This window comes from Lycium barbarum, unplaced genomic scaffold, assembly GCF_019175385.1.
Source record: "Lycium barbarum isolate Lr01 unplaced genomic scaffold, ASM1917538v2 unchr_scaffold_02, whole genome shotgun sequence".
NCBI lineage: Eukaryota > Viridiplantae > Streptophyta > Magnoliopsida > Solanales > Solanaceae > Lycium > Lycium barbarum.
Window position 1 is genome coordinate 1,008,496 of NW_026843399.1, and position 7,046 is coordinate 1,015,541.

The window sequence follows — 7,046 nt, forward strand, 5'->3', positions numbered from 1 at the left end:
AGATTTTATTTCTCTAGATTTACTTTTCAATTTTTAGAATTGGTTGGAATTGTGCTTTTCAAAGTTAGAATTATTAAGTTATGTTAGAATTATTAAGTTATAATATTTCTATAACCTCAAAACTAAAATGTAGACTTTATTTGACTAGATTTACTTTTCAATTTTTAGAATTAAAGTTAGAATCCATAAGTTATTAAAGTTAGAATTGTTATTGAGAATTCAAAGTTAGAATTGGTTGGGATTGTGCTTTTCAAAGTTAGAATTGTTAAGTTATAGTATTTCTATAACCTCAATACTAAAATGTAGATTTTATTTCTCTAGATTTACTTTTCAATTTTTAGAATTGGTTGGAATTGTGCTTTTCAAAGTTAGAATTATTAAGTTATGTTAGAATTATTAAGTTATAATATTTCTATAACCTCAAAACTAAAATGTAGACTTTATTTGACTAGATTTACTTTTCAATTTTTAGAATTAAAGTTAGAATCCATAAGTTATTAAAGTTAGAATTGTTATTGAGAATTCAAAGTTAGAATTGGTTGGGATTGTGCTTTTCAAAGTTAGAATTGTTAAGTTATAGTATTTCTATAACCTCAATACTAAAATGTAGATTTTATTTCTCTAGATTTACTTTTCAATTTTTAGAATTGGTTGGAATTGTGCTTTTCAAAGTTAGAATTATTAAGTTATGTTAGAATTATTAAGTTATAATATTTCTATAACCTCAAAACTAAAATGTAGACTTTATTTGACTAGATTTACTTTTCAATTTTTAGAATTAAAGTTAGAATCCATAAGTTATTAAAGTTAGAATTGTTATTGAGAATTCAAAGTTAGAATTGGTTGGGATTGTGCTTTTCAAAGTTAGAATTGTTAAGTTATAGTATTTCTATAACCTCAATACTAAAATGTAGATTTTATTTCTCTAGATTTACTTTTCAATTTTTAGAATCGGTTGGAATTGTGCTTTTCAAAGTTAGAATTATTAAGTTATGTTAGAATTATTAAGTTATAATATTTCTATAACCTCAAAACTAAAATGTAGACTTTATTTGACTAGATTTACTTTTCAATTTTTAGAATTAAAGTTAGAATCCATAAGTTATTAAAGTTAGAATTGTTATTGAGAATTCAAAGTTAGAATTGGTTGGGATTGTGCTTTTCAAAGTTAGAATTGTTAAGTTATAGTATTTCTATAACCTCAATACTAAAATGTAGATTTTATTTCTCTAGATTTACTTTTCAATTTTTAGAATTGGTTGGAATTGTGCTTTTTCAAAGTTAGAATTATTAAGTTATGTTAGAATTATTAAGTTATAATATTTCTATAACCTCAAAACTAAAATGTAGACTTTATTTGACTAGATTTACTTTTCAATTTTTAGAATTAAAGTTAGAATCCATAAGTTATTAAAGTTAGAATTGTTATTGAGAATTCAAAGTTAGAATTGGTTGGGATTGTGCTTTTCAAAGTTAGAATTGTTAAGTTATAGTATTTCTATAACCTCAATACTAAAATGTAGATTTTATTTCTCTAGATTTACTTTTCAATTTTTAGAATTGGTTGGAATTGTGCTTTTTCAAAGTTAGAATTATTAAGTTATGTTAGAATTATTAAGTTATAATATTTCTATAACCTCAAAACTAAAATGTAGACTTTATTTGACTAGATTTACTTTTCAATTTTTAGAATTAAAGTTAGAATCCATAAGTTATTAAAGTTAGAATTGTTATTGAGAATTCAAAGTTAGAATTGGTTGGGATTGTGCTTTTCAAAGTTAGAATTGTTAAGTTATAGTATTTCTATAACCTCAATACTAAAATGTAGATTTTATTTCTCTAGATTTACTTTTCAATTTTTAGAATCGGTTGGAATTGTGTCTTTTTCAAAGTTAGAATTATTAAGTTATGTTAGAATTATTAAGTTATAATATTTCTATAACCTCAAAACTAAAATGTAGACTTTATTTGACTAGATTTACTTTTCAATTTTTAGAATTAAAGTTAGAATCCATAAGTTATTAAAGTTAGAATTGTTATTGAGAATTCAAAGTTAGAATTGGTTGGGATTGTGCTTTTCAAAGTTAGAATTGTTAAGTTATAGTATTTCTATAACCTCAATACTAAAATGTAGATTTTATTTCTCTAGATTTACTTTTCAATTTTTAGAATCGGTTCGAATTGTGGTTTTTCAAAGTTAGAATTATTAAGTTATGTTAGAATTATTAAGTTATAATATTTCTATAACCTCAAAACTAAAATGTAGACTTTATTTGACTAGATTTACTTTTCAATTTTTAAAATTAAAGTTAGAATCCATAAGTTATTAAAGTTAGAATTGTTATTGAGAATTCAAAGTTAGAATTGGTTGGGATTGTGCTTTTCAAAGTTAGAATTGTTAAGTTATAGTATTTCTATAACCTCAATACTAAAATGTAGATTTTATTTCTCTAGATTTACTTTTCAATTTTTAGAATCGGTTGGAATTGTGCTTTTCAAAGTTAGAATTATTAAGTTATGTTAGAATTATTAAGTTATAATATTTCTATAACCTCAAAACTAAAATGTAGACTTTATTTGACTAGATTTACTTTTCAATTTTTAGAATTAAAGTTAGAATCCATAAGTTATTAAAGTTAGAATTGTTATTGAGAATTCAAAGTTAGAATTGGTTGGGATTGTGCTTTTCAAAGTTAGAATTGTTAAGTTATAGTATTTCTATAACCTCAATACTAAAATGTAGATTTTATTTCTCTAGATTTACTTTTCAATTTTTAGAATCGGTTGGAATTGTGCTTTTCAAAGTTAGAATTATTAAGTTATGTTAGAATTATTAAGTTATAATATTTCTATAACCTCAAAACTAAAATGTAGACTTTATTTGACTAGATTTACTTTTCAATTTTTAGAATTAAAGTTAGAATCCATAAGTTATTAAAGTTAGAATTGTTATTGAGAATTCAAAGTTAGAATTGGTTGGGATTGTGCTTTTCAAAGTTAGAATTGTTAAGTTATAGTATTTCTATAACCTCAATACTAAAATGTAGATTTTATTTCTCTAGATTTACTTTTCAATTTTTAGAATTGGTTGGAATTGTGCTTTTCAAAGTTAGAATTATTAAGTTATGTTAGAATTATTAAGTTATAATATTTCTATAACCTCAAAACTAAAATGTAGACTTTATTTGACTAGATTTACTTTTCAATTTTTAGAATTAAAGTTAGAATCCATAAGTTATTAAAGTTAGAATTGTTATTGAGAATTCAAAGTTAGAATTGGTTGGGATTGTGCTTTTCAAAGTTAGAATTGTTAAGTTATAGTATTTCTATAACCTCAATACTAAAATGTAGATTTTATTTCTCTAGATTTACTTTTCAATTTTTAGAATCGGTTGGAATTGTGCTTTTTCAAAGTTAGAATTATTAAGTTATGTTAGAATTATTAAGTTATAATATTTCTATAACCTCAAAACTAAAATGTAGACTTTATTTGACTAGATTTACTTTTCAATTTTTAGAATTAAAGTTAGAATCCATAAGTTATTAAAGTTAGAATTGTTATTGAGAATTCAAAGTTAGAATTGGTTGGGATTGTGCTTTTCAAAGTTAGAATTGTTAAGTTATAGTATTTCTATAACCTCAATACTAAAATGTAGATTTTATTTCTCTAGATTTACTTTTCAATTTTTAGAATCGGTTGGAATTGTGCTTTTCAAAGTTAGAATTATTAAGTTATGTTAGAATTATTAAGTTATAATATTTCTATAACCTCAAAACTAAAATGTAGACTTTATTTGACTAGATTTACTTTTCAATTTTTAGAATTAAAGTTAGAATCCATAAGTTATTAAAGTTAGAATTGTTATTGAGAATTCAAAGTTAGAATTGGTTGGGATTGTGCTTTTCAAAGTTAGAATTGTTAAGTTATAGTATTTCTATAACCTCAATACTAAAATGTAGATTTTATTTCTCTAGATTTACTTTTCAATTTTTAGAATCGGTTGGAATTGTGCTTTTCAAAGTTAGAATTATTAAGTTATGTTAGAATTATTAAGTTATAATATTTCTATAACCTCAAAACTAAAATGTAGACTTTATTTGACTAGATTTACTTTTCAATTTTTAGAATTAAAGTTAGAATCCATAAGTTATTAAAGTTAGAATTGTTATTGAGAATTCAAAGTTAGAATTGGTTGGGATTGTGCTTTTCAAAGTTAGAATTGTTAAGTTATAGTATTTCTATAACCTCAATACTAAAATGTAGATTTTATTTCTCTAGATTTACTTTTCAATTTTTAGAATCGGTTGGAATTGTGTCTTTTTCAAAGTTAGAATTATTAAGTTATGTTAGAATTATTAAGTTATAATATTTCTATAACCTCAAAACTAAAATGTAGACTTTATTTGACTAGATTTACTTTTCAATTTTTAGAATTAAAGTTAGAATCCATAAGTTATTAAAGTTAGAATTGTTATTGAGAATTCAAAGTTAGAATTGGTTGGGATTGTGCTTTTCAAAGTTAGAATTGTTAAGTTATAGTATTTCTATAACCTCAATACTAAAATGTAGATTTTATTTCTCTAGATTTACTTTTCAATTTTTAGAATCGGTTGGAATTGTGCTTTTCAAAGTTAGAATTATTAAGTTATGTTAGAATTATTAAGTTATAATATTTCTATAACCTCAAAACTAAAATGTAGACTTTATTTGACTAGATTTACTTTTCAATTTTTAGAATTAAAGTTAGAATCCATAAGTTATTAAAGTTAGAATTGTTATTGAGAATTCAAAGTTAGAATTGGTTGGGATTGTGCTTTTCAAAGTTAGAATTGTTAAGTTATAGTATTTCTATAACCTCAATACTAAAATGTAGATTTTATTTCTCTAGATTTACTTTTCAATTTTTAGAATCGGTTGGAATTGTGCTTTTCAAAGTTAGAATTATTAAGTTATGTTAGAATTATTAAGTTATAATATTTCTATAACCTCAAAACTAAAATGTAGACTTTATTTGACTAGATTTACTTTTCAATTTTTAGAATTAAAGTTAGAATCCATAAGTTATTAAAGTTAGAATTGTTATTGAGAATTCAAAGTTAGAATTGGTTGGGATTGTGCTTTTCAAAGTTAGAATTGTTAAGTTATAGTATTTCTATAACCTCAATACTAAAATGTAGATTTTATTTCTCTAGATTTACTTTTCAATTTTTAGAATTCGGTTGGAATTGTGCTTTTTCAAAGTTAGAATTATTAAGTTATGTTAGAATTATTAAGTTATAATATTTCTATAACCTCAAAACTAAAATGTAGACTTTATTTGACTAGATTTACTTTTCAATTTTTAGAATTAAAGTTAGAATCCATAAGTTATTAAAGTTAGAATTGTTATTGAGAATTCAAAGTTAGAATTGGTTGGGATTGTGCTTTTTAAAGTTAGAATTGTTAAGTTATAGTATTTCTATAACCTCAATACTAAAATGTAGATTTTATTTCTCTAGATTTACTTTTCAATTTTTAGAATCGGTTGGAATTGTGCTTTTTCAAAGTTAGAATTATTAAGTTAGGTTAAAATTATTAAGTTATAATATTTCTATAACCTCAAAACTAAAATGTAGACTTTATTTGACTAGATTTACATTTCAATTTTTAGAATTAAAGTTAGAATCCATAAGTTATTAAAGTTAGAATTGTTATTGAGAATTCAAAGTTAGAATTGGTTGGGATTGTGCTTTTCAAAGTTAGAATTGGTTGGGATTGTGCTTTTCAAAGTTAGAATTGTTAAGTTATAGTATTTCTATAACCTCAATACTAAAATGTAGATTTTATTTCTCTAGATTTACTTTTCAATTTTTAGAATCGGTTGGAATTGTGCTTTTTCAAAGTTAGAATTATTAAGTTATGTTAGAATTATTAAGTTATAATATTTCTATAACCTCAAAACTAAAATGTAGACTTTATTTGACTAGATTTACTTTTCAATTTTTAGAATTAAAGTTAGAATCCATAAGTTATTAAAGTTAGAATTGTTATTGAGAATTCAAAGTTAGAATTGGTTGGGATTGTGCTTTTCAAAGTTAGAATTGTTAAGTTATAGTATTTCTATAACCTCAATACTAAAATGTAGATTTTATTTCTCTAGATTTACTTTTCAATTTTTAGAATGGTTGGAATTGTGCTTTTTCAAAGTTAGAATTATTAAGTTATGTTAGAATTATTAAGTTATAATATTTCTATAACCTCAAAACTAAAATGTAGACTTTATTTGACTAGATTTACTTTTCAATTTTTAGAATTAAAGTTAGAATCCATAAGTTATTAAAGTTAGAATTGTTATTGAGAATTCAAAGTTAGAATTGGTTGGGATTGTGCTTTTCAAAGTTAGAATTGTTAAGTTATAGTATTTCTATAACCTCAATACTAAAATGTAGATTTTATTTCTCTAGATTTACTTTTCAATTTTTAGAATCGGTTCGAATTGTGTTTTTCAAAGTTAGAATTATTAAGTTATGTTAGAATTATTAAGTTATAATATTTCTATAACCTCAAAACTAAAATGTAGACTTTATTTGACTAGATTTACTTTTCAATTTTTAGAATTAAAGTTAGAATCCATAAGTTATTAAAGTTAGAATTGTTATTGAGAATTCAAAGTTAGAATTGGTTGGGATTGTGCTTTTCAAAGTTAGAATTGTTAAGTTATAGTATTTCTATAACCTCAATACTAAAATGTAGATTTTATTTCTCTAGAATTACTTTTCAATTTTTAGAATTGGTTCGATTGTGCTTTTCAAAGTTAGAATTGTTAAGTTATAGTATTTCTATAGCATCAATACTAAAATGTAGATTTTATTTCTCTAGATTTACTTTTCAATTTTTAGAATCGGTTGGAATTGTGCTTTTCAAAGTTAGAATTATTACGTTATTTTAGAATTATTAAGTTATAATATTTTTATAACCTCAAAACTAAAATGTAGACTTTATTTGACTAGATTTACTTTTCAATTTTAAAATTAAAGTTAGAATCCATAGGTTATGAAAGTTAGAA